This window comes from Mirounga leonina, unplaced genomic scaffold, assembly GCF_011800145.1.
Source record: "Mirounga leonina isolate KUSES-001 unplaced genomic scaffold, KU_Mleo_1.0 Mir_169, whole genome shotgun sequence".
Lineage (NCBI taxonomy): Eukaryota > Metazoa > Chordata > Mammalia > Carnivora > Phocidae > Mirounga > Mirounga leonina.
In genome coordinates, this window is record NW_023270431.1 from 16679523 (window position 1) to 16703543 (window position 24021).

At 33.4% G+C, this 24021-nt stretch overlaps 1 pseudogene; it reads left to right on the plus strand.

Annotated features, from left to right (window-relative positions):
• Positions 1 to 7623: 7623 nt before the first annotated feature.
• Positions 7624 to 23019, plus strand: LOC118017308 (annotated as a pseudogene).
• Positions 23020 to 24021: the final 1002 nt, after the last annotated feature.

Genomic DNA, 24021 nt, shown 5'->3' on the forward strand with positions numbered 1-24021 from the left:
AAATTCTTCTTTTTTTTTTTTTTTATCTTAAACTTTGACATTTTAACTATTGTGTATCTTGGTGTGGACTTCCTTGCATATATCTCATTTTGAGTTCACTGTGCTACTATTAAATACCTGTTTCCTTCCCCAAGTTAGGGAAGTTTTCAGCTATTCTTTTCTTCAAATAAGTTTTTTACCTTCTGGGATGCCTTAAATGTAGTATGCTGATGTTGTCCTAGAAGTCCCTTAATCTACCTTCATTTTTTAAATTCTGTTTTATTTTTGCTCTTCAATTTGATTGCTTTCCATTATCAAGTCTTCTAGAATTGCTAATCCATTTTTCTGAATCCTCTAATCTAGTGTTGAATCCCTCTAGTGTATTATTTTAGTTATTGTATTTTCCAACTCTGATTAGTCCTTTTTTTATATTTTTGTTCTCTTTGTTGAAGTTCACACTGAGTTTATCCACTCTTCTTTCAAGTTCAGTGAGCATTTTTATGACACTTACTTTGAATTCTTTATCAGGTAATTTGATTATCTCTATTTAGTTCTTTTCCTGAGATTTTTTTTCTGTTCCTTTGGTTGAAACATATTTCTCTGTCTCTGTATTTTGTCCCCCTGTGTTTGTTTCTATGTATTAGATAGGTCAGCTATTTTCTCCTGGTCTTGAAGATAGTGCCCTTATGTATAGGGCATCCTATGGGGTCCAGTGGTACAATCCTCCCTAGTTACCAGAATCAGGTGCTCCAGGAATGCCTTTTGTTAGGCTTGCATGCTTTCCTGTTGTGACTGGACTGTGACTGCTACATGTGTATGCTGGTGTGTGGGGCTGGGCCCAGCCTAGTTGGATGAGATGACTAGTTGTGACTACTGTATGCACACTGGTTGGCAGGGATGGCCTTTGGCACAGCTGGCTAAGAGGCCCAGCTGTAACTGCAGCAGGCATGCTGATGGGTGGGGTTGGCCCCCAGCATGGCCGGCTAGAGGCCCACCTGTAGCTGGTGCAGGCATGCTGGTAGGTAGGATTATCTCTTGGTATAGCTCACTGAGAGTTCTGGCTATAACTGTTGGTAGGTGTGCAGGTTGGCAGAATGTGCTTTGTAGTGGCACTGGTTCTGGCCATGGCTGTCCACTGGGTGTGGTGGGGTGGTAGTCACTGTGGGGGATGCTGGTCCTGACTACTGCTGTCCACTGGGTGTGGCAGGAGGGTATGCACTTTGCAAAGGTAGGTTTGTATGTGGGCTGGGTTTGCATGGCAACACTAGGGTGGGTGCAGCATCAGCAAATTAAATGGGAAGTGCCAGAATGGGCTTCCACCATCATCAGGCCAATTACGCTGAAAGGAAGGCAACATATGTGTTGCCGCTAGCTTATATTCCCTGATTTTCTTTTATGTTATCATATTTTTGGTAGGGATTTTACATACATGTATGTTGTATATAATATATAATACATATATAATATATGGCATATATATATAAAGTATATACTATATATTATATATAAAGTATATATTATGTATAATATATGGCATATATATAAAATACATATATATGAATATATATGCCATATATAAAATGTATTATATATATTATACATGTAATATATTATATGACGTGCCCAAGAGCACTTCCATTCCTGGAGAAAGTTCCTACAGTTCCCTGCCCATCCAGCACATCTTAAAATTAGTCAACAAATGGCCTACACTTATAACCCATGCTCTTTTGAAATTGCTGCCTCTGTGCTGGTTCTCAGATTAAGTGATATAGTGTGCTGGCCCATTAAGAGCAGAGTCTGAATTTCTTATAAATCTTTGGTTTCATGGAGTTAAGCCCCATTGATTTTCAAAGCCAGACATTATGGGACTCCCCATAATGAATCCCATACAGATTCCCCATAATATCACCCATACAGATTCCCCAGGGTGGGGTGTGCCTGATGTAGGGCTTGATTTTCTTGCTCCTCAGGGAGAATCTCCATGCTTGTGATCTCTCTCCTGCTTGTGGGTCACTGAACAGGGGGTTTGGTTCCCAATCATGTCTCTGACCCTCCTACCCTTCTCACTGTGGCTTTCTCTTTATATCTTTAGCTGTGGAAGTGCTGTTCTATTAGTGTTCAGGTCATTTTCATAGTGAGTTACATTATATGGAGTTGTAACCTCAGTATGTCTGTGGGAGGAAGTGAGCTCAGGGTCCTCTGACTCTGACATTTTCCTTGACTTCTAATGCTATCTTAGTTTCAGTATATTAGTGTCCTTTGATTTTTATCAATAATAACTAAACAGTAAATATCCTGTTTAAAAACAGTAATTGTTAAAAATAGCAACTATTAACTGTTTAAAAACAGACACAGTAGGATTAGCAAAATAGTATAAACAGAGATAATTCTGTTAGTTCCACAATAAAAACAAACAGGTGCGGTGACAAAAACAGGTACTCATGGATTATACTTGGAATAATAAAAGAAATAGAATGTATCTGATCCTCATCTGTACACATAAATCCAACGACTAGATCAGAGTGGTACTTCCTAATTCAATAAAAACTTCATCAACTAATATACACTTCACAAAGGAATGCAAAGATGAATGAGATATAACACATTTCTCATGTGAAGGAATATATAGTTTATTGGAGGAGAATGGAACATACTTAAAATAGATAATTAGTAGGAGTGGAAAAGTGTTTTCTAAATTGAAACGTGTATTATGCGGAAACCTTTTTACTTTGACATCATAAGTTCTGCCTCCATTAACCCTGTAAAAGAATATGCAAAGTACTCAAAAATATTCTTAAATGTTCTATGGCTACCTATAAATAGTAAGTTGTGTATTTCCTTTTAAGGGTGGAAAAAACATATTTCCATAGGAATTATTACTCCAAAATCTTAAAATTTTAAGTAAAAAAGTACATTCTGCTGAAACAAATATTAACACTATAAGTTAACTAACTGGAATTTAAATAAAAACCTGGAAAAATACATTCTGAAACTCTATATTTTATTAGCCTAATTTGGTTCAAAATTGAAATACCTACATGTTTATGTGTGCACATGTGCATACATGTGCAAACAAAACCTTGTTTGAGTGTATATTTCCAGAAAGTTAATTGTGGTTACTTTCCATATGTGTTACTGCTAGCTTATATTCCCTGATTTTCTTTTATAATATCATATTTTTTGGTAGGGGTTTTACATACATGTATGTTGTATATAATATATAATGCATATATAATATGTGGCATATATAAAATATATATGATATATGATATATGGCATATGTAAATATATATTATATATAAAATATATGTACCATATATGAAAATATATCATATATCATACATGCAACATTATATGAAATGTGTTATATATGACATGTATTATATATGTATTATATACATATAACACATTACATATATAAAAATGTATATATAATATATATTATTTTATAATTAGACATATTAAATAGTAGAAATAAAAGATCTTTTCCAGAATATAGAAGGATGAATATTTTAAGATATGTTAAGTTTAAATTCTCTTTTTAGTGGGATAGTCAGTCATTGAAACCGTGTAACACTTTTAACATCAAGGTGGCCACCAATGCATATAGGTCAAGTCCAAAGGAGAAAGTGAAGAGGGATTAAATATACATAGAATACAATTACAGAAAGCTAACTGTCAAATTTTCTGAGAAATCATATGTGCAAAATAACAAGAGAAAAATCTCAATGAAACCTGGTAAATATTTATTAACTATTTTAAAAAGCTTTTTTAGAGCCTTGTACTATACTTTGTGCATCACTGTATTTTAAAACATGACAGCAAAGCTGTTTTTTTTTTTTTTTTTTTAATGTTGAGAATCTTTGACACATTTATATGCTATGGAGACCTATGAAAAGTTTGAAATTTTAGTCAATCAACCAGATAGCTTATCTGCATGATGCCAATTGCTGTCACATGATTAATAACAGTCACATGATTAACTGTACTTTTAAAATTTTTATCCACGTGTTTGGCAAAATGTAGGAACAATCATTATTTTATATGGTATTTTAAAGCATTTAATGATACCACATATTTGACAGCATAGAAAATCTTATATTTCATGAAGATAACTCTATTAAGGACACAGCACAAAAGCACAAAATGTACTGTATGGTGTAAGTGTTCAAATCATTGTGAGTCTTGCACTTTTTATTATTTCTAGAAAATACTTTGTAGACTCATTCTTCCACCTATCTGCTATTCTGTTTCTTTGATTACAAAAGGCATGAGGAGAGCATTTATATTCAATTTTCTAAGTACCGAAGCTGCTTTGCAATGCTACCTCAGAAATTTGATTGGTAAAATAACTTAGAGATACGGTATTTTTTGTCTTTGTATAACTCATATAATAGACTTAATTTACACAAACATTAGAAAATTTAATAAATATTTTCTTTGTGTATCAACACATTTTAATAGCACTACAGCTATCATACAACAGCTATTTAACATTAGCTGTGTTAATACAGATCATAAGCACAACTTGCATACTTTATGCAAATAATAAATGAACAAATTACATTCTGATAATAAACTCATAAAATTTTGAGAGCAAATTGTATATAGGCCATTTAAATAGATGATACATAAAAACGGAATTCAGTAAGTGACAAAGTTAGTTTAAAAGGATCTCAATATTTTCATTATGAATTATATTTAAAAAATATAGGTTTTCTACATTTCTCTTTTACTGAACATCATAGTATTCAAAATGCTATGCATGATAATTACTGAAGTTGTTTTACTGCTTGGCATCTATTATGCATGCAGTTGTGAGTGCTGCATAAATGTTGCTGCCTGTCAACTTTTTCTTCCAAATTAAATATTTCAATTATCCAGAATGTGTTATCATTAAAACAAGGCACACCCAAGGTTTTCTTTTTCTCCCCCCATTAGTCTCATGAGCAAATTTGGCTTTAGTAAAGTTATAGAAATGGGACTTCCAAAAACCTTCCATGCAAAATTTAAAATATTGCAAAGAATCTCAAATATTAAGATGATTGGGGTCAGATAAAATAAGTGAACTAAAACTGCTTTAAAATTATGTTATTTAGGTACATTTTTTATATATTTGATCACAGTTCTTAAAAACTATAAATCTAAAATATTGGCTTTATTTACTCAATGTTTTGGAACTTTCTGAAGCTATATTCTGAAACCCAAATCTTTCCCTGACTCTTCTAATCTTGTTTATTCATCCGTTCCTTAATTTCCTCTTTAAAACAATTTTCTTCCCACATTATTTGTAATTCTCCCCCACACTGTCTAGCTAGTAGCTCAATAATGACTTTTACTGTATTGTGACAACTATGGACACTAAGTAACTCTACTCAGTTAATCAAAGTCTAACAATACTCTCTCCCTCTGTTCTAAGCCTCCCTACCACATGAAATTTTAAATCAAGGATGTTTGATAACTATGACATATGATGTTTTAGATTTAAAAAACAAATATTTCTGTTTATCAAAATAGACAATGTTTTTAGATATTTAGTGAGAGACACTATAGGTGCATACTGATTATTAATATTATTTTGCAAACATTTTTTCTTCAAAAGAATTTTTTCAAACATACCTCAAATATTCAGTCTGTTCAGGTGCTTAGAAGTAGTTCTACCGAAAGGAAAAATGAAGACACTGATACTACTCTAGAAAGTATGACCATAGAAAGAGAAAATAATATTGTGTGAATATTTCTCTCTGTGTGTGTGTGCGCACGTGCGTGTGCGCATGCGTGTGTACCTGTGCATATACAGGTTTATTACATATTTTGGGAAAATCATCTTCCTCCCTTTTTAAAAAAAAAGTTCAGTTTTATAAGAGATTTAGTGTCTAATCACTATCACAGTTTATAATTTTAATTTTTGCATGTAGGATCCTTTACCAATTTATAGAGTCTTTATGGTTTTATATTTTTTCAGATAAGCACATTCTTTCTACACATTAGTCCTTTATTTTATTTATTTATTTATTTATTTTTAAAAGATTTTATTTATTTATTTGACAGAGAAAGACACAGCGAGAGAGGGAACACAAACGGGGAGTGGGAGAGGGAGAAGCAGACTCCCTGACAAGCAGGGAGCCCGATGCGGGACTCGATCCAGGGACTCGATCCCGGGACTCCAGGATCACGACCTGAGCCGAAGGCAGTCGCTTAACCAACTGAGCCCCCCAGGCGCCCTAGTCCTTTATTTTTGTATAATTTTTGGTTCTATGCCATTTTTGAGACTAGTTGTTAAACTTTCTGAGTACTTTTGTGCCCCTGCAGTTGGATTTAGAATGGCACAAAATTTCTTCTAAACTACAAGTAGAAAAATATTTTTATCTTCTAGGAGAAAAAAAAAAAAACAATTGATAGAATTTTAATTTATTATGACATTTAGAAATAGATACTCAGTATATTTTGGCTTAATATATAAGAAAAACAAGAAGATGAGCTATATACGAGTATTACTATCCTCCTTAGCAAGAAGCAAGTCTATATTAACATTCAAGATTTATAGACTAAAAATGGTTTGTCTTAAATGGTACAATTAAATCTGTACTTTGTGACATAATCTGATTAAATGTGTGTTTTAATTTCTAATAGTTTTACATTTGTTCAATGAGATAAGAATATCATCCTTGAGATCAAAGACTTGGGAATAAGCAGGTGACTGAGAATATAACCTGAATCTGATAAAAAGGACTTGGAAGAAGTGAACAGGAACATACATTTTGCTTGTTCAGATATTTTGAGACTCCACACAAACCTGTTAGCTTTCCTAGTAAGAACAGAACAATCTTCTGTGTAGGCCCAACTGCAGCTATGTCTTTGGCCTAGTACATACATTAATCAATACCTCAGTGGTTTGAGTTACCTTTTTTCCTTCTTCCCCTGAGGAGTAATGCAAAAGTTTTGCTGAGGAAGAATCCCCAGGTTCTGAGAATCTTTAAACTTTGTATTTAGCTTGGAAGCTTAGAGTGTTGAACACTGACTGCATTTTTAAAAAAATTATTGTCCACATACCCAGCGTTCCTTGTCCCTTACTTATGTCATTGAACTATGCAGGGAGAATAGAACAATGCAGGTCTCTCTGAATATAAATTAGCTCTTAAAAGCCAACCTAAAAAGTAACAGACATTTTGACACTGACATTTTAAAACTAGAATCTTAATTATTAAATACATTGTCTTGTTCCTCACTTAGAAAAAAAAAACCCTCATATGCAAATAAATCAAAAGAAGTACTGAGTGAAATTAAAGGTAATTTTCTAAATTCTTAAGGACCAATAAGTAATTACTAAAGTGTTCAACTAATTTTAATAAAATTAATAAAATAATTATTTTTGTCTTTGCTTCCCCTGACACCTATTTCCTACATCCCCTTTCTCTACATTTCCTACATTTTCTCCTCATCCTCACCTATTGTCCCTCCCAACTTCATTCTCCTTCATTGCTACATTTTCCTTTCCTCCTTTCTCCCTCATTGGCTACTATCATTAATGTTATTATCAGCATCTTCATAATTATTTAACTCCAAAACATCACATACTTCAATATCACATTAGGCCATTCAAGGATCATTTCACAATATTAATATTTCTTATTTTTTGTGGTTATGGATTTTGATGCCATAACAGAAAACCTGATGGGCAACTGGTATATATTTCTAAACATAATTCCAGTAGTGGAGAAGGTAAATTTGTAGTTAGTATTATCTTTTTAAAACATTTTATTTACTTATTTGACAGGGAAAGAGGGAGAGAACACAAGCAGGGGGAGTGGCAGGCAGAGGGAGAGGGAGAAGCAGACACCCAGCTGAGCAGAGAGCCTGATGCAGGGCTCAATCCCAGGACCCTGGGATCATGACTTGAACCGAAGGCAGACGCTTAACTGACTGAGCCACCCAGGCACCCCTGTAGTTAGTATTACTTTAAAGAGGTAGCTGTACTGTTTGTAATTTCCTCTTCCTAAGCAGAGGTATTTTAACATTCTCCATTTTTCCCTTTTCAGTTGATTATCATCTTAATAGAAAATAATTATTTAGACAACTTGTGAAACATTTGATCATGAAAAATACGAATGCGATAGACAAAAATTTCAAAACAATACATTTTATATAATGCAGATGTTTCATGCTTTTTGACCCCCAAAATCCCTACAATATTCCATATGTATAGTTTGCCCCATAATCAGTTGAAGTAAACACACTAAAAAATACTATTTTAGTACAAAATGAAATCAAACAACCAAGTAAAACTCAACTTTGTTGCTTTATTGCTATTCCCTTCTCATTTTATGAAGATCAGTGCCTGCACATTGGTGAGAAAAACTTGGATTCTACAACCTAAGAATCATAAAAAATGCATTTGTTTTTTAAAGTAATAAACACTATGAATATTTTTGTGCTTAACAGATTTCTACCAGAGGATTTTCATCATCTTTTTTTTTTTCTTTAAGACCACTTTTTTACTATGATTCAACAAGAAATTAACAAATATTTAATAAATGCCTGCCATATACAATGTAGTGTGTTCCCTGTCCTTCAGTAAAGCCAGTAGCTCAAGTGTATCTCAATATGTATTTTTCTATAGAAACACATTAGAAAGAGAAATCAATATTTAAAACAAATAAACACAGAAACATTTACTTTACCTCCCTAAGATATAGCAGCTTAACAATAAAGCTCTTCACTGTCACTTTAGATCTTGCAGAGTTGGTTTCAGATATTCTCTGGTAGTGATGTATTTATTTCTCCTTGCTCATCTCCCCATAAATTGTGTAGAGGTAACTCTATGCAATAGAAGAAAATTTAGGTTGATACAAAGAAAAAGAAAGATTTATAAGAGATCATGAGAGTCTTGACAGTCCAGGCACTTCTGCCAACACAATTCTTTTTTATTTTAAACTTTATCTGAGTCTAATTGGATTTTCTTCTTTCAACTGGGAGACTTGTGAATAGTACCAAAGAATGTCTTCTTTTACTTAGGTTGGGTTAAATCAATGAAGATCCAAGTATAAACATTTATGTATAAATAATTAAGAGGTTTCTAGTAAAAATCAGAAGGAGAGTAAGGAAATTGCTCAACTGGAGCAAGGTTCAGTAAAGACAAAGTCCTTTGTAGGAAAATTTTAGTTTCATTGTGCAGAGATCTCTTGGAATAGTGTAAGTAGCAATTCAGAGTGGCTCTGACAAGACAGAGAGGAGCTGACACATTTGTCAATCTCTGGGTTACAAAAGGCTGAGGGGATGCTGGCTTACCCACCTGTTAAAACAGGTAGAATATGATCAGGCAGGCTTAAGGGCAGGTCTTTTGATAAGAAGATGCAATTGCTATTAGGAGTGGAAGCACATCAGTAGCCATTGTACATGAAAGTGATAAGGAAACAGAAAATATATATGCATGGACAAAGTGAGCTTCAGTTTTTACAAAAGAAGAGGTATAATCTCAGCTTCTGAGTTATATGAACTTTGTTTTAGTTGGAAAAAAGTCAGTATAAAAAATAAACTAGAATAAATTTCACCCTTTAAGTGTACCTTTGATGAATTTTGGCAATTATATATAGTCATTATCTCATCAATCATGATACAAAGCATTTCCAACCAACTAAAATATAACTTTGGGCTCCTTTGCAGTCATGCCTCCTCTGGCTTTCTTTCCTCACTGTTGGGAACCACTCATCACCTTTTTCTCCCTATAATTTCACCTTTTCTATAATTTTGTATAAATGATATGATAATGTTTATTTGTATTTGATTTTTTTTGATGTAACATGATTTTTGAAATTCATCCATGTTTTTCAATGTTTAAATATGTTTGTTTTTGCTACGGAGTAATATTCTGTAAAATTAGGATATCACAATGTGTTTATTTACAAGTTGATGATGGCTGTATCATTGAGCATTTCAATCAGAAATCTCTAAGAGTTCTTTTTGCTCCACACCCTTGTCAACACTAGGTATTGTCAAGCATTTTGATTCTAGCAAATTTAGTAATTTGGTAGTATTATCTCATTATGGTTTGAATTTGAATTTTTTTTTTTAAGATTTTATTTATTTATTTGACACAGAGAGAAAGAGAGTGAACGCAAGCAGAGGAAGAGGGAGAAGCAGACTCCCCGCTGAGCAGGGAGCCTGACATGGGGCTCGATCCCAGGACCCTGAAATCATGACCTGAGCCGAAGGCAGATGCTTAACCGACTGAGCCACCCAGGCGCCCCTGAATTTGAATTTCTGAGTGACTAATTTTGAGCACATTTTCATGTGCCTATTGGCCATTCATCAAACTTCTTTTGTGAATGGCCTATTCAAAATTGTTTTCCCTTCTTCTTTTTTTTTTTTTTTTTTTTGAGGAAGTGTTGTTTTTATTTTTTGTCCATAGAGGTATTCGGTTGTTGAAGTATCATTTATTGGAAAGACTATCTTTTTTTTTTTTTCCATTTAACCAACATGGCCTTCTATAGAATATAAATCCATCCTATAGATCTGTGATTATTTCTTCACTCTCTCTTTTTTATTGATCTATATATTGATCATTACCACTATGCACACTATCTATGGTGTATCTTTCAATGGCAAATGTATTCTGTTTTGGGAGTATATAAATGACAATTTGGTTAGAAAGTTGTTCAGGTATTCCATATTCTTACTGATTTTTTATGTTTTCCTTTCCTTTTTTTTATTTTATATATATTTTTTAATTTGACAGAGAGAGAGAGAGAGAGGGGGGGGGGGGCACCAGTAGGGGGAGGGGGAGAGGGAGAAGCAGGCTTCCCGCTGAGCAGAGAGCCCAATGTGGGGCTTGATTCCAGGATCCCAGGATCATGACCTGAGCCAAAGGCAGACGCTTAACAACTGAGCCACCCAGGCGCCCCTTTTTATGTTTTTCTAACAATTATTTATAGATGAGATGTTGAAATCTCCAATAATAACATTAGTTTGTCTATTTTCAGCTTAGAGTTGTCAGTTTTGACTGATCTATCTTAAAGCTCTATTATTAGGTTTTCAGAATTGTTGTGTCTCCTTGATGATTTTATCCTTTCCTTATTAAGAGACTCACCTCTCTATCTATGGCAACTTTTCTTGGTATTGCCCAGTTTCTCTTGTCTGATAATAATACAATCAACAATATATTCCTGGTAACTTTCTATTAGTACTTGCTGATTTTTGTTTTCCTGTCCTTTTTTCTTTTGTCACTATCTGTTTTTATATTTAAAATGCAAGTATTATAAATAGCATATAAGTTAGTCTTGCTTTTGGATCCAAATGAAACACTTCTACATTTTTTTTTTTAAGATTTTATTTATTTATTTGACAGAGAGAGACAAAGCGAGAGAAGGAACACAAGCAGGGGGAGAGGGAGAGGGAGAAGCAGGCTTCCCACCGAGCAGGGAGCCCGATGCGGGGCTTGATCCCAGGACCCCGGGATCATGACCGGAGCCGAAGGCAGACGCTTAACGACTGAGCCACCCAGCTGCCCCCAAACACTTCTACATTTTATTGAAGTATACAGTTCATTTAAATTTAAAATAATTATTGATATATTTAACTTTACCAACTTTGATTTATATTTGTCTTATCTTTTTCTATTTCTGCTTCCTTTAGGATTAAATTTATTTTAAATATTCTACTTAGTATCATACTGGTTTTATCACTTTATTAAGGTGTTGGCTGTAGGAATTACAGTTTTCAATCAAAAGTTATCACAGTCTACATAAAATTAATATTCCTTCACATATAATATAAAAACCTTTCAAGAGCATACATTCATTTGCCCCTTTCTTCCTTTGTAGATTTCATACATTTTATCTATACATATATTAAATCCCACAATATATTGCTATTATTTTTAAGAGGTCAACAAATAGTGTTCATATTTTTGTACATCCAAATCTCTATATGCTATTTTCCTTCTGCATTAAAAACTCTCTTAAAAGTATTTTCTCAGGGCGCCAGGGTGGCTCAGTCAGTTGAGTGTCCAACTCTTGATTTGGCCTCAGGACATCATCTCAGGGTCCTGGGATTGAGCCCCCTGCCTGGCTCCATGCTCAGTGGGGAGTCTGCTTTATAATTCTCTCTCTTCCTCCTCCTCTGCCCTTCCCCCTGCTCCCACTCTCTCTCTAAAATAAATAAATAAATCTTTCTTAAAAAATGAAGTGTTTTCTCTTCCAGATTTCCTAGTTATAAATTTTGTCGAGTTTTGTTTTTTTCTCTGTAAGATGTTTATACTCTTTTCACTTCTGATGCGTATTTATTACTGAATAAAGAGATTTATTTTGATAGTCCTCTCTTACTTCTTTGGCCCTTAAAACATTATCTTCTGGCTTGCATTGTTTCTTTTAAGAAGTTAGTGATATTCCTTATTTTTGTTCCTAGTATATAACATCTCATTTTTATTTGGACTGTGTTTAATCTATTCTATTATCATTTCTTAGTAATTTGATTATGATCTTCCAATGTGTTTTTGTTTTGTGTTTATCCTGATTGGAGTTTGTTGAGCTGCTCAAATCATTAGGGTTATAGATTTCACAAAATTTGAAAAAATGTCCACTATTTCTTTAAATGTCTTTCTTTTCTGCCCTAATATTTCTCTTTATTCATGTGGGAATATTAATATATATATGATAGAGTTCTTGCTATTGGCTAAATTCAATGATACCTTGTTTGATTTTTTTTGTCTTTTTTTTCCTATTTTATAGATAGTTTTTAAGTGGTTTCAAGTTCAGTTTGTATTTATTCTGAAATAGCTCATCTAAAGGTCATTTTTTCAAGAGAATTTATTGTTTAGCCCTATATGAATATGTTTGCAGCCCAGTAATTTATATTTGGTTTTCTTTCTTATATATTTGATTGACTATTGTATTGTATTGTATTGTATTGAAGTCCTTTATTTTCTCCTTTAATTCCCCTTGCCTTTAAATTCTTAAACATAATTGTAAAAAGTATTTTTAAATCTGTGTCAGCAAAATCCATCATGCTTATCATTTCTGAGTTTGTGTCTTTTGTCCTCTTTTTAAAATCAGTAATTTGCTATTTTGTACTGAACATTGCATTTGTTAGGCTATTAATGTTTGGATTTTGTTCTCTTAAAAGAAGGTTAAGTTTTATTCTGGCAGATAGTTGATTAATTTGCAGATTAGCTTGATTGTTTTGATCTTCTTTTTAGATTTTTCTGAGATAAGTCTGGGGTTACTTTCTCTAGGGCTATATGCCTTATTTTTAATGCATTGCCTTTCTGGGAGTTTACTGAATGCCTGGAGTATAAATTAGATCTCTCCACTCTAGCTCATGGGAATTTGAACATCTAGCAGCTGTGTTCAAACCCAAACAATTGTTCAGCTCACGTCTCTGCAGTAGCTCTTCTTTGGTAGATTTGTTTTGTTTTGTTTTGTTTTTCTTTCCTTTCCCCACCCCCCCTTTCTTTTTCTTTTTTTCCTTTTGTTGTGGAGTGGTTAGCCTTGCAGAATCTCCTCCTATGACTCTCAGCTTAATATTTAGCCAAACAGTCAAGATAACTCCTGTGCATATTCCTGGAGTCCCTTCATTGTATAATCTCTTCTTCAGTTTTTGCCCCATAAAGCCAATAGCCTCAATAACATAACATTGATCTCTTTGGTTCCAACTCAGTGTGATTTTCTGCTCTATTTGGACTTGCTGCACTCCAGAAAGGTCTCTAGGCATAAAACTGAGGTTACTGAGCCATCTGACAGTTTTTCCTTCTTTCAGTGATAACAGTGTTGCTTTGCTTATCATGCATTATTTGAAAATAGTTATCATAGTTATTAGGAGAGGCTAGTTGCTGACAGTTTTGCCATTTTAATCATATGTGGATATCACTATTTATTCTCTTTTTCTATGAGTTTTTATTTTTTAATTGAAGTAGAGCTGACACACAATGTTACATGTGTGTCAGGTATATAAAATATTGATCTGACAAATCTGTATAGTTATGCTCACCACAAGTGCAGCTACCATCTGTCACCATACAATGCTATTACAATACCATTGGCTGTATTCCCTATGTTGTACCATTTATCCCCGTGATTTATTCATTTCCTGACTGAAAGCCTGTATCTCCCACTCCCCATCATCCATTCTGCCCATTCCTCCCACCCTCCCCTCTGGCAACCACCAGATTTCTTTGTATTTATGGGCCTGTTTCTGCTTTTTGTTTGTTTTATTATTTTAAGATTCCACATATAAGTGAAATCATATAGTTTTTATCTTTGTCTCACTTAGCATAATATCCTCTGGGTATGTTGTTGCAAATGACAAGATCTCATTCTTTTTTATTGCTGAGTAATATTCCATTATATATATTTATATTTATAAATATATATGTATATACACACATACACACATAACCATCTTCTTTATCCATACATTTATCAATTGGATGTCCCTAAATTATTAAAGTGAGTTTTTCAACCAATTGTTTTGATTAACTGGACAGGTTTTCATATTTTTTGATATATAGACATCCTTGGAAAATCTCCTTCATAATTAATGACAATTTTCAATGGGGAAAAAAGAATAGTATACTTTTAACAACAGCAAAAAGAGAATGGTATATTTTTATGGTATTATCCTAATAATAATATTAGGGCTTATGGTATAAAGTCATTACTGAAAAAAAGAAAACTTTCAGAATAATGTCTATGTCATTTCTCATTAATGTAGTGTTCTAAAGATCACAACATTAAGTGTATTTGTGAAAATTAATACTGTGTCCTTGATTTGGTTAGTTATGTCTCAAGGTGAAATAATCATGAAGAGCTCAACTTTACAAAATAGGTTACTGAGTATACTACAGATAGGTAAGAAATAGTGAGTAGTGACCTAAATCTGAAAGCTGTCTACCCAATTACTTCTACTTGCAACATCTTTCAAAAACTAGTTAAAAAAATCAACTAACCAATGAACAGAAAAAGCAACCCAAGGAGAGAATGTGATGGTTAATTTTATTTGTCAAATTGGCCAAAGAACCCATATATTTGAATACCACCCAGATGTTGTTGTGATGGTATTTCCTAGTGGAGATCAACATTTAGTTCCCTTTACTTTGAGTAAAGTAAATTACTCTCCATAGTGTAGGTGGACCTTATCCAGTTATTTGAAGTTCTTAACAAAAAAAGGCTAACGTCACCTGAGAAAGAGGGAATTCTGCCTCCAATCTGTCTTCAGATTGAAACCGCAACGTCAACTTTTCTCTGGGTCTCTGGGCTGCAGATTTTGCACTTGTCAGCTTCCACAATTCTGTGAGCCAGTTCCCTTAACTTCTCCCCCCACCCTCTCTTCTCTCTTTCTATATATATATACACACAACCTGTTTTGTTTGAAGAACCTGACTAATTCAAAGGCTATCCTCCTTTTCCTTAGCTATATGCATATGTTCATGTTTCATCTCCTTTGCTACTAATTCTTATATGCTGTTATATTAATCTCCAATTATTTTATTTACATAGAGTTTCTATCACAAATTAAAGTATAAAATTCCCTACAACTGAGATAGTATATAATACCACTTTTATATCTGTGTTTATTCCATTTTTTAACTACACAAGTAGATGCCAATATATGTAAAAAATAATCCTTTTGCTTTTTATTTTGCTACTGACTCTTGTGAATAAATAAGAACGATCCCAATACATTAATAAACCTCAAAAAGTATGTGTCTGTGTATGTGTGTTAGGAAAGAAAAATGAAGTAATACCAAGAGTAGCTGTTTCTAATGACTCTCAAAAGAACCAAAAACTAAATGAAATCTTCGTCCTGTAGCTGTTCATGAGTGTGCTTAAAAGATGTATTACAGCTCTGTTTATCATGATTAGTCTCATGTCATAATATTTTAGATTGTTTTCAATTCAATTTAAAGAAAGAACAATGCCATATCTATTTTAAGTATACTGTTGTTTTGTACCGAAAGTCAATATAGGTAGGTTTACTTTTACTGCCAGTTTATTTTCAATGAGAATATTTCAATGACAACCACAGTAGGATATTCTGATTGTCTTCAAATTAGGGAAAGAAATTGTACTTCATAATTTACTTTGCCTCTCTACTTCAGAGAATATCCTTTGTTTCTTAGAACTATAGTTTCCTATAAATGATGATCTTCATCTTTCTTTAAATTTCTAAGAGGCAAAGACTAACTGGAAGTTTGTATTCACCTATTTTATTTTCATGGGAATTACTTGAGACAGAAGTTTCTTTTTCTTTTTCTTTTTTTATTGGCAAATTCACAAATTGAAGCAAATCAAATCAATTTCTAAAATATAGGCATAAAATATAGGAGGATAAAATATAGACATAAATCTGCTGAACACACATATAACTAATATACACACTCTGCCCGTATTCTGAATGATTTCAGCTAACACTACTCCTCTGTCCATAGGCACATGTAATGTCAATGCAGGCACTTGGAGACTTAGCTGTCTTCTTCTTTTTGTTCTTCTTTTTTTTCTCTAGGCTCTGCAACTTTTAAGTTTTTCATTGACTCCACTAAGCTTCTCTTGAGCTTTCTAGGTTTGACAAAGTTGTCCTCTGGCATGTTTTTGCCAGTTGTTATGGCTCATAGTGCAATTTAAGCCTCTGTTGCACACTATTGTAAATCCAGGTAATGAAAGCCACAAACTTCTCACAAGCGTTATAAAGCTGACATCTGTCAAGATAAATATTGTGCAGTCAGCAAGGAGGGGATGGCTTAGATGGCTTAAACAGTTAACCTTGATATTTCATTTGAGAAGGCTTTAGATGCTCCTTCAAAGTATGGTGGTCTGCATACGTTCTTATGTAAAGTCTGCAGATCACTTTCATGTTGTTAATAAGTAATAGTTTAAGTTTTTAAAAACATTTTTGTGTTTTGGAGAAAAAAGGATGAATTATTTCCTAAGCCCACTATTTAAAAACATGGTATGATTTTCTGGGTAAGTTTTTTTTTTTAATTTATTTACTGTTTTATTATAATATTAATACCTATTGCTTAAATAAAATATATTCATATGTTAAAGTATACACATGAGGAATATCACAAACCTTTCCTTGTTGTTTAGTAATACTTTATGTTCCTTTAATATTCTTTTATTTTTACATTGAATGCTATATGCAAATTTGCATCTTCTTATATTTCAGTAAAATTTATGTCATAAACATTTTCATGTTAATGATGTTTACATAACTAGCTAACTAAATTCTAGCATGAAGTTACCATATAGCTTTCTGGCTATTACTAACAGTGTTCATAGAGTGCTTTAATTACAACTAATAAAGCAACTGTACAAATAAACTCTAACACTGACCATTTCTTATGGGTCAGACTATTTCCTATATGATGTATATAATCCCATTTAATTCTAACAATCATCTAGTCATATTATTATGTATTATATAAATTAAGTAATATACAGATAATTATATAAATACAGTAACCATTATATTATTATGTTTTCTCTATGTTATAGACAACGAAGCCAAAGATTAGAGGAGTAAAATAAAATGGTTGAGACAACACAGCCAATAAGGGCAAAACCTGGCACTTGAATACATTCTTGTAAACATCTTTAGAATTAGTTCTTGTAATACCCCATCATATATACCACTATGTAACAGGAAAATGAAGACTGATTTTTAGTTATAGCACACAGGCTATGAGATTATTCTTTCACTCTATCCTACTCCTTTAGTATATCCAGAGAACACTGTAGAAACAGAACACTGATCACTATGAAAAGAAATTACAGCTGATTATGTAAGAATAAAGAGACAAACTTTGGTCATTCCCCTTGAGCACAGAAAAAAAACTAAAAGACTATGCTTTTTGCCAAGGTATAAGCAAAAAGAAATGAGAATGCTGTAAGAATTATAGTCTCTCTTATCAAGCAGTGAAACACCAAAGATCAAGAGTAGACCAGAAGAAATGTTATTGACATAGACATGCTTTTTATCACTATATTTTAAGGAGGGAAATACTGAAAACTGGTTTGGAACCCATAAAATCCTTTAGAATTTTTCCATATAAGTATGTGTATAATGATTGACCCATATTCTACATGTGTAAATCTTTTGGTATACCTGTGTGTGTGTGTGTGTGTGTGTGTGTGTGTGTTTAAACGGTAACTAACAAGACTTAATTATTCTGTTTATTTTTGTAGGGAGATTGGGAATAAAAGAAAGAACCTGTCATTAGAGTCTAAATTGTGGTACTCTCATCTATCACTTTATTATGAGAAAGAATAAGGAAGAACTTGATGAAGTCAGACTGAGTAACTCTGGGGGGTGGAGTTGGGAGGAAAAGCTAATATAGTATGCTCTTGCTCTTTACTATAAGGAGCTAAATAAGATTAACATACATATTTAATTTCTCAAGAGAAACAAGAATGAAATATGAACTATTTAATTTTATATAAAACTTAGAAAAAGGGGAATACAGAGAAGTAGTTACATTTATATGATTTTGACTTTGAACCATATTTCTTTTACATTTCCAAAAATGAAATTCACCCACAAAAATAGGAAAATACCTTAAAAAGTAGGAAAAATAGGGGTACCTGGGTGGCATAGTCGGTTGAGTGACCTACTCTTGGTTTCAGCTTGTGTCCTGATCTCAGGGTTGTGAGATCCAGCCCTGTGTCAGGCTCCCTGCTTAGTGGGGGAGTCTGGGATTCTCTCTTCCCCAGCAGTGCTCATGTGCTCTCTCTCTCTCTCTCTCTCTCTCTCTCTCAAATAAATAAATAAATCTTAGGAAAATAGGAAAAATAAATGCAAAATTAAACACAAACATTAGAAAGTAAGTCCAACTCTACATTAAATTGATAATACAGCTGTAAGGCATAAATAATATTTCAAGTAACTTTAACACAGTTCTCTATATGCACTTGAATATATATATATATATTTATATATGTAAACAAAATGAACTATAAATATACTTTTGGTACATTTTCAGTAAAAATGCACAATAGGTTTATTGTTAGTAATAATGTTGACAATGTAATTTTAAGCTACATTAAAGTACATTCTTTTAAACTACAGTAAATGTATTATAAATGAATTTAAAATTATTCCATAATGTATGTTATAAAAAAGTATGTAAATATACTGAGGTTATTTGGAACTAGTTTTAATAGTATAAAAGTATTAAATAAAATAGTTTTTATAGCATAAAAGTACTAAATAAAATAAATAAAAACCTTGTTAAATTTGAGTTAGAAATAAGAATGTAAGTTGTAATTTAAAGTGTATATATTCCCTGGTTTTTTGCTACTGAAATAATCTAGAAACAGTGACCTCCCAGGAGTAATATGTACATGTAGCACCCAGATCTTGATTCTAAACACCATTCTCCAATATAATGAAGAGGTGAGACTTGAAGAAATAGCTATTTCCAAGTCTGAGAACAGGGAAAATAGAGAAAATGAAAAATGCACACAAGGAACTGATCAAATATGAATGTATTCATATCAAAAGGACACAGGAATGGGGTTGTCAATTTGTGTGGAAAACTATATATATATTCATATACATATATATGTTTATATTTCTTATATATGTTTATAATATATATAAATGCTTTTGTTTTTTCAATGCTATACATCTTAAAAACTTGATTAGTTCTTCCAGCATGAATAATATGATACCAACTTTAATTTTGGCATATATACTTAGTTGATCTTTCCGTTCTGTTTATTTTTAAACTTTTTGTATCATTTTGTTTTAAAATCCTATTGTGCAAAAATATATAGCCTTAGAGAGGAGACAGTAAGATTCCAATAGGAAGGTAGTGTGTTTTAATCAGTAGGCTTAAACCATTCATATGCGTACTGATTTTTGATGAGTTTAAATATATTTCTTATTTTTGTTTTATGTTGTCTTATTTGTCATTTTATTTGCTTGTTTTATATGTGCCATTTCCTACATTTTGGTGATTTTAGTTTTCATTGCTTCATTCTGTTAAAATATTTAAACCTACATATTCTACTTCAAAATTTTCATATTAATTTTATGTACATATTTGACAGTTAACATTAAGCTTAAATTTTCTAATAAAAGCTGAAGTTTAATATGACCAGTTTTACTCTCTGCAGGGACATTAGTACCTATTTAATTTTATCTCCTTTTTTCATCCTCTTTTCCTATAGACACACAGATATACACACACATACATACACACATACACACACCATAACACAAAACCTTGTTATTGTTTTAATCTAGGTTGTAGTTTAATTTTTAACCAAAACACTTCTTTAAAACAATTACTATTTATTTAGATATATTGCAAGACATATTTGTGGTAGTAAATTCTTGAATAGTATTATTCAAATACCAGTAAGCTAATTAATTTATAGAAATAGAGCATATCAAGAATGGAATATTTTTTTAAAAATTTATTTATTTATTTTAGAGGGGGCAGAGGGAGAGAGAGAAAATCTCAAGCAGACTTCCTGCTGAGAGTGAAGCCTGATGTGAGGCTGGATCCACGACCCCGAGATCATGACCTGAGCCAAAATCAAGAGTCCCATGACTGACTGAACCACCCAAACATCCCAAGAATGGAATATTTTGTTGTAATTAATAGTGAAGCGATTTATCCACATCAGCATATATTTAAAATACTCAAAATATATTGTAAAGTGAAAAAATTAATTTATATGAAGATATGTATTTTAGGATACCATTTTATTCAACCTCTATCAATAGTTATGTCTGGAGAGATGCCTCAGTAGATAAACAGGTAGGTATATATACATAAACACACTTATCTTCTGAAAATAGGCACCATTATTTTATAAACACATTTGCCTTTATTGATGGGAATTGGTACAACATATTATATATACATTTGTAATGTTGAAATTTTGCCATGTTTATGTAATATGTAGAGAAAACATATTCAAAATGTCTACCATAAAGTGACAATTTTAAAAGAAGCTCTTACAGTCAATGGTTATATGCTACATGGGCATCTGGGCAAAAGCTTTTTAAAAAAATTAATTCAGGGCTCCTGGGTGGCTCAGTTGGTTAAGTGACTGCCTTCGGCTCAGGTCATGATACTGGAGTCCCGGGATCGAGTCCAGCATCAGGCTCCCTGCTCGGTGGGGAGCCTGCTTCTGCCTCTGACCCTCCCCCCCTCTCATGTGCTCTCTCTCTCTCATTCTCTCTGTCTCAAATAAATAAATTAAAAAAAAATCTTAAAAAAAGAATTAATTCATTGATAAAGAAAAATATATGTTCCTAAAATAAGAAGAGTTGAATCTTCACGATCAGTGAAATGTGATTTGCCTATAATTTTGTCATCTCTAATTTTTGCAAAACATTTAAAAATAATCTGATGGAGAATATGAGAAAAATGTTACTGAGGTGAAAATTGGTGCTTAATGGCAATACATATATCAACCTTCAGTTGGTATGAGACAGTGTAATTAATCATTGGTATAGAGTTTTAGCAAGTTTATGTGAGTTCCAAGTAAGAATATGTTTAACGATACTCTGCCCTTTATCATAAGAAATGTATTTCTTCTGTTTTTATTTTCCTTCAATTCAATATTAAAAGTTATGTTGACTTGAGGGACACCTGGGTGGCTCAGTCACTTAAGTGTCTGCCTTCAGCTCAGGTCATGATCACAGGGTCCTGGGATTGAGTCCCACATCGGGCTCCCTGCTTAGCGGGGAGCCTGCTTCTCCCTCTCCCACTCACCCCTGCTTGTGCTCTCTGTCTTTCTCTGTCAAATAAATAAATAAAATCTTTTTAAAAAATTATGTTGATTTGAGTTTCTGAGGATCACGTCTTTGGGTCATGATTTCGGATCCAGAGACAATGGCCCTAATGGGATGGAGCCTGAAGGGGTCATTGAGAGTAACTGAAATGAGATTGACAGCTTTGATGACATGAACTTCTCTGAGTCCCTTCTCTGTGGCATCTATGCCTATGGTTCTGAGAAGACTTCTGCCATCCGGCATTGAGCCATTCTTCTTTGTATCAAGGGTTATGATGTGATCACTCAAGCCCAATCTGGGACTGGGAAAACAGCCACTTTTGCCATGCCAATTCTGCAACAGATTGAATTGGATATAAAGACTACACAGGCCTTGGTCCTGGTGCCCAATAGAGAGTTGGCTCAGCAGATACAAAAAGGTAGTCATGGCCTTTGAGGATTACATGGGTGCCTCTTGCCATGCCTGCCTTGGGGGGACCAATGTACATGCTGAGGTCAGAAGCTGTAGATGGAAGCTCCCCATATCATCATGCATACCCCAGATCATGTGCTTGATATGCTTAACTGGAGATATCTGTTTCCCAAATATATCAAGTTATTTGTACTGGATGAAGCTGATAAAATGTTAAGCCATGGATTCAAGGACCAGATCTATGACATATTCCAAAAGCTGAACAGCAACACCCAGGTGGTTTTGCTGTCAGCTACAATGCCTTCTGATGTGCTTGAGGTAACTAAAAAGTTCATGAGGGACCCCATTCAGATTCTGATCAAAAAAGAGGAGCTGACCCTGGGGAGGGTATCTGCCAGTTCTATATCAATGTGGAATGAGAAGAATAGAAGCTGGAGACTGTGACTTGTATGAAACTCTGACCATCACTTAGGCATATTTCTCAACACTTGAGGGAAAGTTGATTGGCTCACCAAGACGATGCACACCTGAGACTTCACCATGTCCACCATGCACAGAAATATGGACCAAGTGGAATAAGATGTTATCATGAGGGAGTTCTGCTCTGGCTCTAGCAGAGTATTGATTACCACAGACTGGCTGGCCAGAGTCATTGATGGACAGCAGGTTTCTTTAGTCATCAACTATGACCTTCCCACCAACAGGAAAACTATATCCACAGACTCAGTCAAGGTAGACAGATATGGCTATAAGGGTGTGGCTATTAACATGGTGACAGAAGAAGAAAAGAGGATTCTTCAAGATGTTGAAACCTTCTACAACACCTTCATTGAGGAGATGCCTCTGAATTTTACTGACCTCATTTGGGGCTGTCTTGGTACCTAGCCCTACCTAGGGTTCAGTCTGTGGAAGGCTGAAGAGGAACAGGAAAGGGGAGGGAAGAGAGCCAAGGGATGGACTCTTCTCATTTTTTTTTTCTTTTTCTTTGAATTAGTGTCACTTTTTGAGGCAAAAAAAAAAAAAGAATTATGTTTATTTCATTACATAGGCTATACTTATCAATATAAACAGCAAACTTTTTAATACATTTTATAAATTAAAAGAAAACAACATGTTTGGCATCAAAAAACAGTATTGGTTGAAGTTTATCTCTTGCATACATTATAAATAATCTTAGAATAACCTCACGGATTTTGTTCCTTTTTTTTCTTTTCATTTTCATGAGTGTGTGTTTGCAAAATCTATTTTATTTTTTTAAAGATTTATTTATTTATTTGAGAGAGGGAGAAACTGAGAACAAGTGAGCATGACCAGGAAGGGCAGAGGGAGAGGGAGAGAGAATCCTATGCAGACTTTGCACTGAGCATGGAGCCCCACATGGGGCTTCATCTCACAACACTGAGATCATGACCTGAGCCAAAACGAAGAGTCAGACTTTTGACCAACTGTACCACCCAGGTGCCCCTACAAAATCTATTTTATAAAGAAAACCATATTAGTTTTCACTTGCCCAGAATGAGGGATGGAGATTATCATTTACAGTCACTTTCTATATTTTACTGAAGTAGAATGACATATAATATCCTATTAGTTTATATCAATAGTACATCATCGTAAGTCAATATTTTTATCCATGATGAAATGATCTCCATAAGTCTAGTTACCACCTGTCACCATACAGTTATTACACTATCATTGACTATATTCCCTATGCTACGTATTATATCCCCATGATTTATTTATTTTAAAACTGGAAGTTTGTACATCTTAATCCTCTTTACCTATTTTGCCCATCCCCCAACTCCTGGTAACCAACAGCTTTCTGTATCTATGAGTCTGTTTCTGTCTTGTTTTGTTTGTTTATTTTTAAATTCCACATACAACTGA